The 8,274-nt window shown below is 39.7% G+C and overlaps 1 long non-coding RNA gene across 1 annotated transcript; it reads left to right on the top strand.

Annotated features, from left to right (window-relative positions):
• The first annotated feature begins 2,393 nt into the window (after positions 1-2,393).
• On the top strand, positions 2,394-3,119 carry LOC131354112 (uncharacterized). Its single transcript, XR_009204699.1, has 4 exons — positions 2,394-2,559; positions 2,654-2,719; positions 2,852-2,926; positions 3,015-3,119. It is a non-coding gene; the product is annotated as an uncharacterized LOC131354112 (long non-coding RNA).
• The last annotated feature ends 5,155 nt before the right edge of the window (positions 3,120-8,274 follow it).

The raw sequence follows: 8,274 nt of genomic DNA on the forward strand, positions 1-8,274 counted from the left end.
ATTACTGCTTGGATGCGGATAAACATCGTCTCTACAAACTCATCTCTACATCTATACTGACGAACAGCGACTCCCGACGAAGGACTTCTGACACAGCGATGGACTTCCGAGGATTTCGCGGCACCTGAAGAGCTGGACCCTGGGTGAGATCGCCTGTGCTGCGGGTCTGGTCACTCTCTCTGCCGGTGCGGGTTACTGCATTTACCGCATCCCCTCCAGAGAGACAGAGCTCCTCCTGACCACACTGAGCTTCCTCAAGGTAGGAGGATCTTTATCCTACCTCGTGACTTTAATGTCTCACTGATTTTACAATAAATCCAGTAGAAGGTACAGTGTTACAGTCTAGTGTTATGTAGCTAACAAGTGACCTCATCTACTGCTAACAATTAGCCTCATGCTAGTTATCGTGCTAGCGAACTCGGCTACTGGTTTAAATGACACAATAATATCCTTAAGCCTGGTCAGGAGTTTATTTTATTTCCACAATGAAATATTTATCCTGTTAGTAGGTCACTTTTAACAACCCTGACTACTGGTTTTACACTAAATCATGATTAGCCTTGTGATTCGCTAGCTAGCGCTCAGCGGACTTTAGCCGAGTTTTTTTTACCGGGATTTAAATTACTCTGTAATAGTTGGACAAATTATATCTACATGTCTATTTGTTGTAATTAGTACAACAGTTTATCGTAAATATAATATAAATATAATGCTTTAGCCTAATGTTAGTTAAGCTGCTAGCGAACTTGGCTGTTGTTTTACATTACACACTAAAATCCTGAACGAGTCGATGAGCTCTGACCAATGAGAATTTAATTTATTTCCACAATATTCTATTCATCCTCATTAAAAGTCACATTTAACAACACTGACTACTGGTTTTACATCAAATCATGCTTAGACTACTGATTAATCAGCTCTCGCACTAAAGGGCATGGTTACAGATGTACAATCGATCAGCCATAACATTATGACCACTGAGAGGTGCCAGTGAATAACACTGATGATCTCCTCATCATGGCACCTGTTAGTGGGTGGGATATATTAGGCAGCAGGTGAACATTTCATCCTCAAAGTTGATGTTAGAAGCAGGAAAAATGGACAAGCATAAGGATTTGAAGGAGTTTAACAAATGGTGATAGCTGCATGACTGGATCAGAGCATCTCCAAAACTGCAGCTCTTGTGGGGTGTTCCCGGTCTGCAGTGGTCAGTATCTATCAAAAAGTGGTCCAAGGAAGGAACAGTGGTGAACCGTGACAGGGTCATGGCTGGCCAAGGCTCACTGATGCACGTGGAGAGTGAAGGCTGGCCCATGTGGTCCGATCCAAAAGATGAGCTACTGTTTCTCAAATTGCTGAAGAAGTTAATGCTGGTTCTGATAGAAAGGTGTCAGAATACACGGTAAATAACGGTTTGTTACGTATGGGTCTGCATAGCCTAAGACCAGTCAGAGGCGCTCATGCTGACCCCTGTGCACCACTCCTAGCACCAACAATGGGCACATGAGCATCAGAACTGGACCACGGAGCAATGGAAGAAGGTGGCCTGGTCTGATGAATCATGTTTTCTTTTACATCACGTGGATGGCCAGGTCCATGTTCATCACTTACCAGGGGAACACATGGCACCAGGATGCACTATGGGAAGAAGGCAAGCCGACGGAGGCAGTGTCATGCTTTGTGCAATGTTCTGCTGGGAAACCTTGTGTCCTGCCCTCCATGAGGATGTTACTTTTACATGTACCACCTACCTAAGCATTGTTGTAGGCCATCTACACTTCTTTCATGGAAACAGAAAGGTGACTGTGATGACAGTCATATTCCCTGATGGCTGTGGCCTCTTTCAGCAGGATAATGCACCATGCCACAAAGCAAAAATGGATCAGGAATGGTTTGATGAGTACAACAAAGAGTTTGAGGTGTTGACTTGGTCTCCAAATTCCCCAGATCTCAGTCCAATCCAGCATCTGTGGTATGTGCTGGACAAACAAGTCCGATCCATGGAGGCCTCACCTCGCAACTTACAGGACTTAAAGGATCTACTGCTAACATCTTGGTGCCAGATACCACAGCACACCTTCAGGGATCTAGTGGAGTCCGTGCCTCAACAGGTCAGGGCTGTTTTGTCAGCAAGAGGGGGACCAACAAAATTTTCGGCAGGTGGTCATAAAGTTATGGCTGAGCGGTGTATGTTATCTACCTAGAGAACTTCACTAATCATTTCATTTACACAATATCATAGTGAGTATAAAGGTTTTAATAATTATACAGTAATAATATTTTTTATAGATTTGGGTGGTGGACAGGGGCAGGAGGTTTTAGAGAGTTTAATCAGGTCACATGTACAGTGAATTTACACAGTCTGACTGCTACAATTTTTCTGTTTCCTCACAAGTTAACTAATTATCAAACTCACTGGTTTATTAAGTTTTCTGCATTAATAGGAAAGTTTGATATTGTGTAATTGAAGAGTCATAATTCTGAGTCACAGAAAAGTAATCTATTGCAGAGCCTGTGGATGTGCTGGAGGAATCAGTAGATCCTCCCTCTGTCCTCCAGGTATGTGTCAGTTAAATAGTAATATTTTAACTTCATTTAAAACATACAGGCCAGTTTTGTCTAAGTGTGTGTGTGTGTGTGTGTGTGTGTTAAGGTCATTGAGCCAATCCAGCAGCTGCTGCCCACCGAACCACACGTCGAACCTTCAGCTGTCATTCTGGTAAGAAAATCCTTCATTTATTTCCTAAAGCCAATCAGTGGATTTTACAGGGTTGTTTTTACTGTAAAGAATGTTAGTATAAATCTGCTATGATAAGAAGCACTTATGATCTTCATGCTCTACTTTTCACAGCCGTTCGATGCTGATGAGCCGGACAGTGCCTGCCGTGATGTCCAGTGCGTGTCTGCAGTCTCCTCCCTCTCCCAGGTATTCTACACTGCTGTAACTGAGATACAAACACACAAACACCCTTCTTTACAAGATCTAATGTTAAGTTTTCTTTCTCTATTTCTAGCCAGTGGACATTAGCAGAGACATCACTGGAATGATGAGGGGTCCAGAGAGTCGGCTCTGCTGGTTTGAAACCGCAGAGACACACTGCTTGACTCGCGAGGTAATCACAGTCTTTATTACTCTGATGAAGAGAATGTACATTTTTGACCTGACCTGATTTTTAGAAGAGCACTTGTGAAATGTGGTTGTAGATCTTGAGTTTCATCTAATTGTCATTTGCAGGATTCCCTTATTATACCAGTGATGAGGAGATTTTCACTGGCATTCAGGTAAGGGATTATTCATTGTGGCATCACAAAATGTTGTTAACTGCAGTGACTAATTGTGTTTGTGTGTTTAAAGTTTGTTGAGCCGAACATCCAGCTGCTGCCTAATCAAGAACACCAAGACCCTTCACCTGTTTTTCTGGTAACCAAAGCTTCCATTTATTTACTAAAGCTGATCACTGGATTTACAAGGTTGTTTTTACTGTAAGTGACAGAATATTAGTATGAAACTGCTGTGATCAGAAGCACTCACGATATTCCTGCTTCTATTTTTCACAGCCGCTGCGATGCTGGCGAGCTGATCGGCGCCTGCCGAAATATACAGTTCTCTCTGCACTCTCCATCTCCCAGTTTAAGGTATTCTACAGTGCAGCAGCTGAGATACAAACACACAAACACCATTCTTTACAAGTTCTAATGTTTAGTTTTTGTTTCTCTATTTCCAGTCAGTGGAAATCAGGACATACTACCTGGGATGATAAGGGGCCCACAGAGCCGCCTTTGTTGGTTTAAACCACCAAGACGAGCAGCTTGAATCACATGGTAATCACAGACTTAATTACTCTGAGGAAGAGAATTGACCGTGATGATTATTAGACTCACGTTTGTGAAATAGATCTTGAGTTTCCAGCTTTTTGTCATTTGCAGGGATTCCCTTATGAAAGCTCCATAGAGGACTGTTTCACTGGCATACAGGTAAGGGATTATTCATTGTGGCATCACAAAACTTTTGTTAATTGCAGTGACTAATTGTGTCTCACTTTAATTTGTTCTCTTAAGTCTGAATCTGGGAGGGTTACAGAGTTCATCTCCTGTAACCGAATGGAGACATCATTCGTCAGGCCACATTATTTTGTGGTAAATTTATTGCACTGTCATGAAGTGTATCTTGTAGTTAGAAGCTTTATGAATTTTTGTCATTTGTGCTTTTATTTGTCTTCAGTGTCAATATTATTTTTATTCAACAGCAAACCATTACAACGGTAACCTGCACTATGCTGTATGTGGCTGAAGATGGGCAGATGTTCACCTCCACTTGGGATTATAATTACAACGACTGTGGGGTAATTCAGACTTTCAGACCTGATGTGTATCTACATATGCTGCTATTCCCTGATTCAGATACTGTAAAATGTACTGTGTGAGTTTTAATGATTTAATGATTTGGCTTGCAGGAGAGTGAGGAGCGCCTTAACCCAGAGGAGTTGAGGTGCCCTTTATTTGGTAATGATCCTCTTCACTGTTTAATGATGTAACAGTGTATTGTATGTTTAACATACACTAAGCATTTACATCTCTTCTTTCTTAGCTGCCATCTTTCAGACAGAGGGGTGGCTGAAATCGGCCTGAAGGTGCCCGCTCTCCCTGAGGCGCTTGCTGTGAGTAAAACCATTTATTCAGCTGCTGTTACTGTGCAGGTAAAGTCCACTCTGCTTTAACTTTTATATTGTGTGCTGTCTTATTTTCAGACTCTGCTTGCCAGCATCCAGAACCAGAACTTCTTGTTCACGGTGGGAAAAAAGATCGTCATGCGACTGGCAGCAGCTAACAACCAGGTGACTTCAGAATGATGAAAGACTATCATTTCCATGGGATGGAAATAATTTCAGTTTCTCAGCCATAGCCAAAGTGAGTTACAGAGATTTTGTTGTTGCTTTAACAGGAAGTAGTTGGTGTGCAGTTGGCCTACGAGGCCCTGATTCGATTCCTGAGGACGCCTTCCAATCAGGAATCGATTAAAGCAGAGCTCAGCTCCTGTGTAAGCTAATAAACGCCTGTGTGAAATGACAGATGTTTAAAGATAACAGATGTTGGTAATATAGAAACAGGACTCCAATATGTAAAGCTAATTTATTTCTGTAATTTTTCTCTCTCTGTGCAGGACCACCACTACAACTTCCCTGGATGTTTTTTTTTGAGCTGATTTTCTTCAGCTACTGTAAGTAAATGGCTCAAAACCTCAGCCAGTAAGTGTCTTATCAGGAGATTTCTAAGCAATGTTTGGAGTTTTGCAGGAACATGGTCTCTTGGCTCCCATCTCCTTTTTCCTTTTCTCCATATTTTTGAACCTGATAAGACACTTGGCATTAATGAAGCTTGTCTTTCTTCCAAAAAGTTTAAGGGAGGATTCTTGGAGGCGCCTGCTTGCGCCTTTCAGCATGTGGGACGTGGACGTGCTTGGGAGCCTGCAGCAGAGCTGTCACTTCACGAGTGCTTGTTGTAAGTGTTGAATATCTTCTGATGCCACCATACACAAATTCTCAGGATTGTATCTTAAACTCAGTGACACTGTGTTGGATGTGTGTGTAATTTGTCAATAGGATTACCTTACAGAGCTTGCTGAAGTACTGTTCACTCAGCCTCTGGAGCTCTTACAGTGACCCAGCAGCCTTAGCCACCACAGTTCAGCTGACTCCTCCAGAGCTGCACGTCCAGCTGATGATGGACATTTTGGAGGAGCTCTGGAGCAATGTCTTTCCCCTTACCCACTTTCCATCTTTTCTTCCGCCTTTCATTTCATGTTCCTTTTCTCCTCACTTCTTTTTCCTACATTGCCTTAGGACTCCACATGTAAGTATGAATTCATTTTATTTCTATTTTTGATAGAACTTAATAATTTTAAAAATCTTCTTCTCTTTTTACAGGATTGTACATAGTGAACCCCAGGACCTGAAGAAGGGCTAACCCTGTAAGATCATTCCTTCCCTTATTAATCTATCCCTTTTTAATCAATCCTTCTGTTCATAATCCCTCTCCCTTATTCCCATAAGTTATTACTATAGATAATATTGTAGATAAATAGAATTATTATTTATGAATAAAACCTCATTTGTATAATGATTATATGCTTTTACTTAAATAAATATTTATATTTGTTCCTATTACAGCCCTCATTCTTGATTATTTTTAATCGCCAGTATATGTATATAAAATTTTCCTTTAAAACACAAACAGAATGTTTCACCTATATACAGATCATTTTTTAAAGAACAATTCTCACAACTTTTAAATGGTTTACTAAAAATGTGGAAAAAATAACAAATAACATTATATATTATATAGGACATATATTATATGATACACATGATAATAGAAAAACAGAAACACAATGGCAGAAAAGAAAGTGATCTCCACATTGGAAGTGATGGCAAATCTGGAGATGGAAGGTAATATCATATAAAAATGGTAAATCATAGTAATGTAAATAATACGATAAAGCCTTCAACCCTCCCCTCTGCTTAGTGCCAAGCTGTTCCCCACCCCTTCTACACATGAGGTATCATGTGCTGACTGTAGAGAAAGGGTCAGTCTGCTGACCATGATTTTTGAGTCAGTGCTAAACACTAAAGTCTCTTTTCTTTGTTCCTATCCTCTCCCTGTCTTCTACTGAGCCATGTAAGCTTAAATGCTCATCTCTCTCTTCTCTCTCTTCCCTCACTGCCAAAGCAGAAAAATATATACTACAAAGTATAATTCATCACCTAAGCTACATTAACTCACATAAACATACATTGGAAATGTGAATTAAATGAAATTAAATTATAGGTTTGTGTGATTTTGTAAAGTTTAAAATGTTTGACACATTGATTTTCACAGATCTATTGGTATCTCCAAGTAGCCATATCTTATTCCCTTAGAATTCACCTCAGGCATCTAAAGGCAAAATAAAAGTAATTCCTAAATGAATTTCTGTGTATCTGTAAAGAGTGTATAAGTCTTTCCTTCCTTTCTATACATCTTCTACTAAATTAACTCAAAAGCTGTTTCAGATAAACACTTTTTCATTTTTTCATTCTTTTTTCACTTTTTCTGCAATTTTCATTACAGCAGGTCTGAGGTCTTGAGGAACCATCCCACCCTCGTACTCACAAAGTGTTGCTGTAATTATAAAAAAAACTGAATAACGTTTTCTATCACATTTTTCTTCACTTTCTAAGGGCATTTAAGCTCACAGCAAATGTATCCCCAGCCATCATACTTGGGTAAATATAGTGCTTTCAGTTCAACAGCTTTACTTTTGGCAGCAGAACGCTTCCAGCCGAACGATGGATGGTCCATTTAACTCCAGAAATGCAACATGTCTTTTTTTCCTAGTCTTTCAGCAGGAACTGAATTGTTAACTTTAGTAGTTGTGAAATATACAAGCCTGACAGAGTTCATTAAAATAAAAGTAAAAAATGATCACCAATTCTGCTTTTTTATCAACACTGTGTTCACATTTTCAAAACAAAACACAATCTCAGTAAAATAAATTCAATAAAAATCTTTATATTAAATGTATTATAAAATATGAATAAAATTATAGCAAAAAACAGCTGATTTCTACTTCATCCTTTATATCCATGTGTTCTATTTTTCACTTCATTCTATCTCTACAAAAAGTGTAAAATGTGTGGATCTATGAGCAGTGTGTGTGGTGATGCAGGTGTGTAGCGCTGCAGTCCTCACAGCTCCAGGTCCCTAAGCTTCAGTCCCCTGAGGATCAGGTTCCCTATCTGTGTGGAGTTTCTGTGTTTGTTCTTCTCATAAGTCCATGTGGACTTTTTAGAATCTAAATAACTCAAACAGACTATTTATAACTCAAATAACTATATGAGAAGTTAAATCCAAGTTCAGGTTCCAATGGAGGCTCCAGAGGGCTGGAAGGGGTCTGAATCAGGCTGGTATATCAGGAGAAGCAATGTGAGAGCAGGGGTCTCCAACACACACTTCTGGAGCAGCTCACAAAGTTTTATAGAATATGTACCAAAATTTTGATCAAATCAAATTAGACCTTCTATTTAAATTTCATCCCAATCAAACACACACTGTACATTTGGTCATGTTAATATAGAATAAACATGTAAATAAATGAATAAATAAATAAACAAATAAATAAATACATATTTCATCCCAATCAAACTCCGGAAACCGCCCAGCTTACTCTCTTTCATGCTAAAATCTGAATTTGGAACTGACTCCCCAGACAAATCATGCTCCTCCACGCGCATCATC

This window comes from Hemibagrus wyckioides, linkage group LG06 (genome assembly GCF_019097595.1).
Source record: "Hemibagrus wyckioides isolate EC202008001 linkage group LG06, SWU_Hwy_1.0, whole genome shotgun sequence".
In the NCBI taxonomy this organism is placed as follows: Eukaryota; Metazoa; Chordata; class Actinopteri; order Siluriformes; family Bagridae; genus Hemibagrus; species Hemibagrus wyckioides.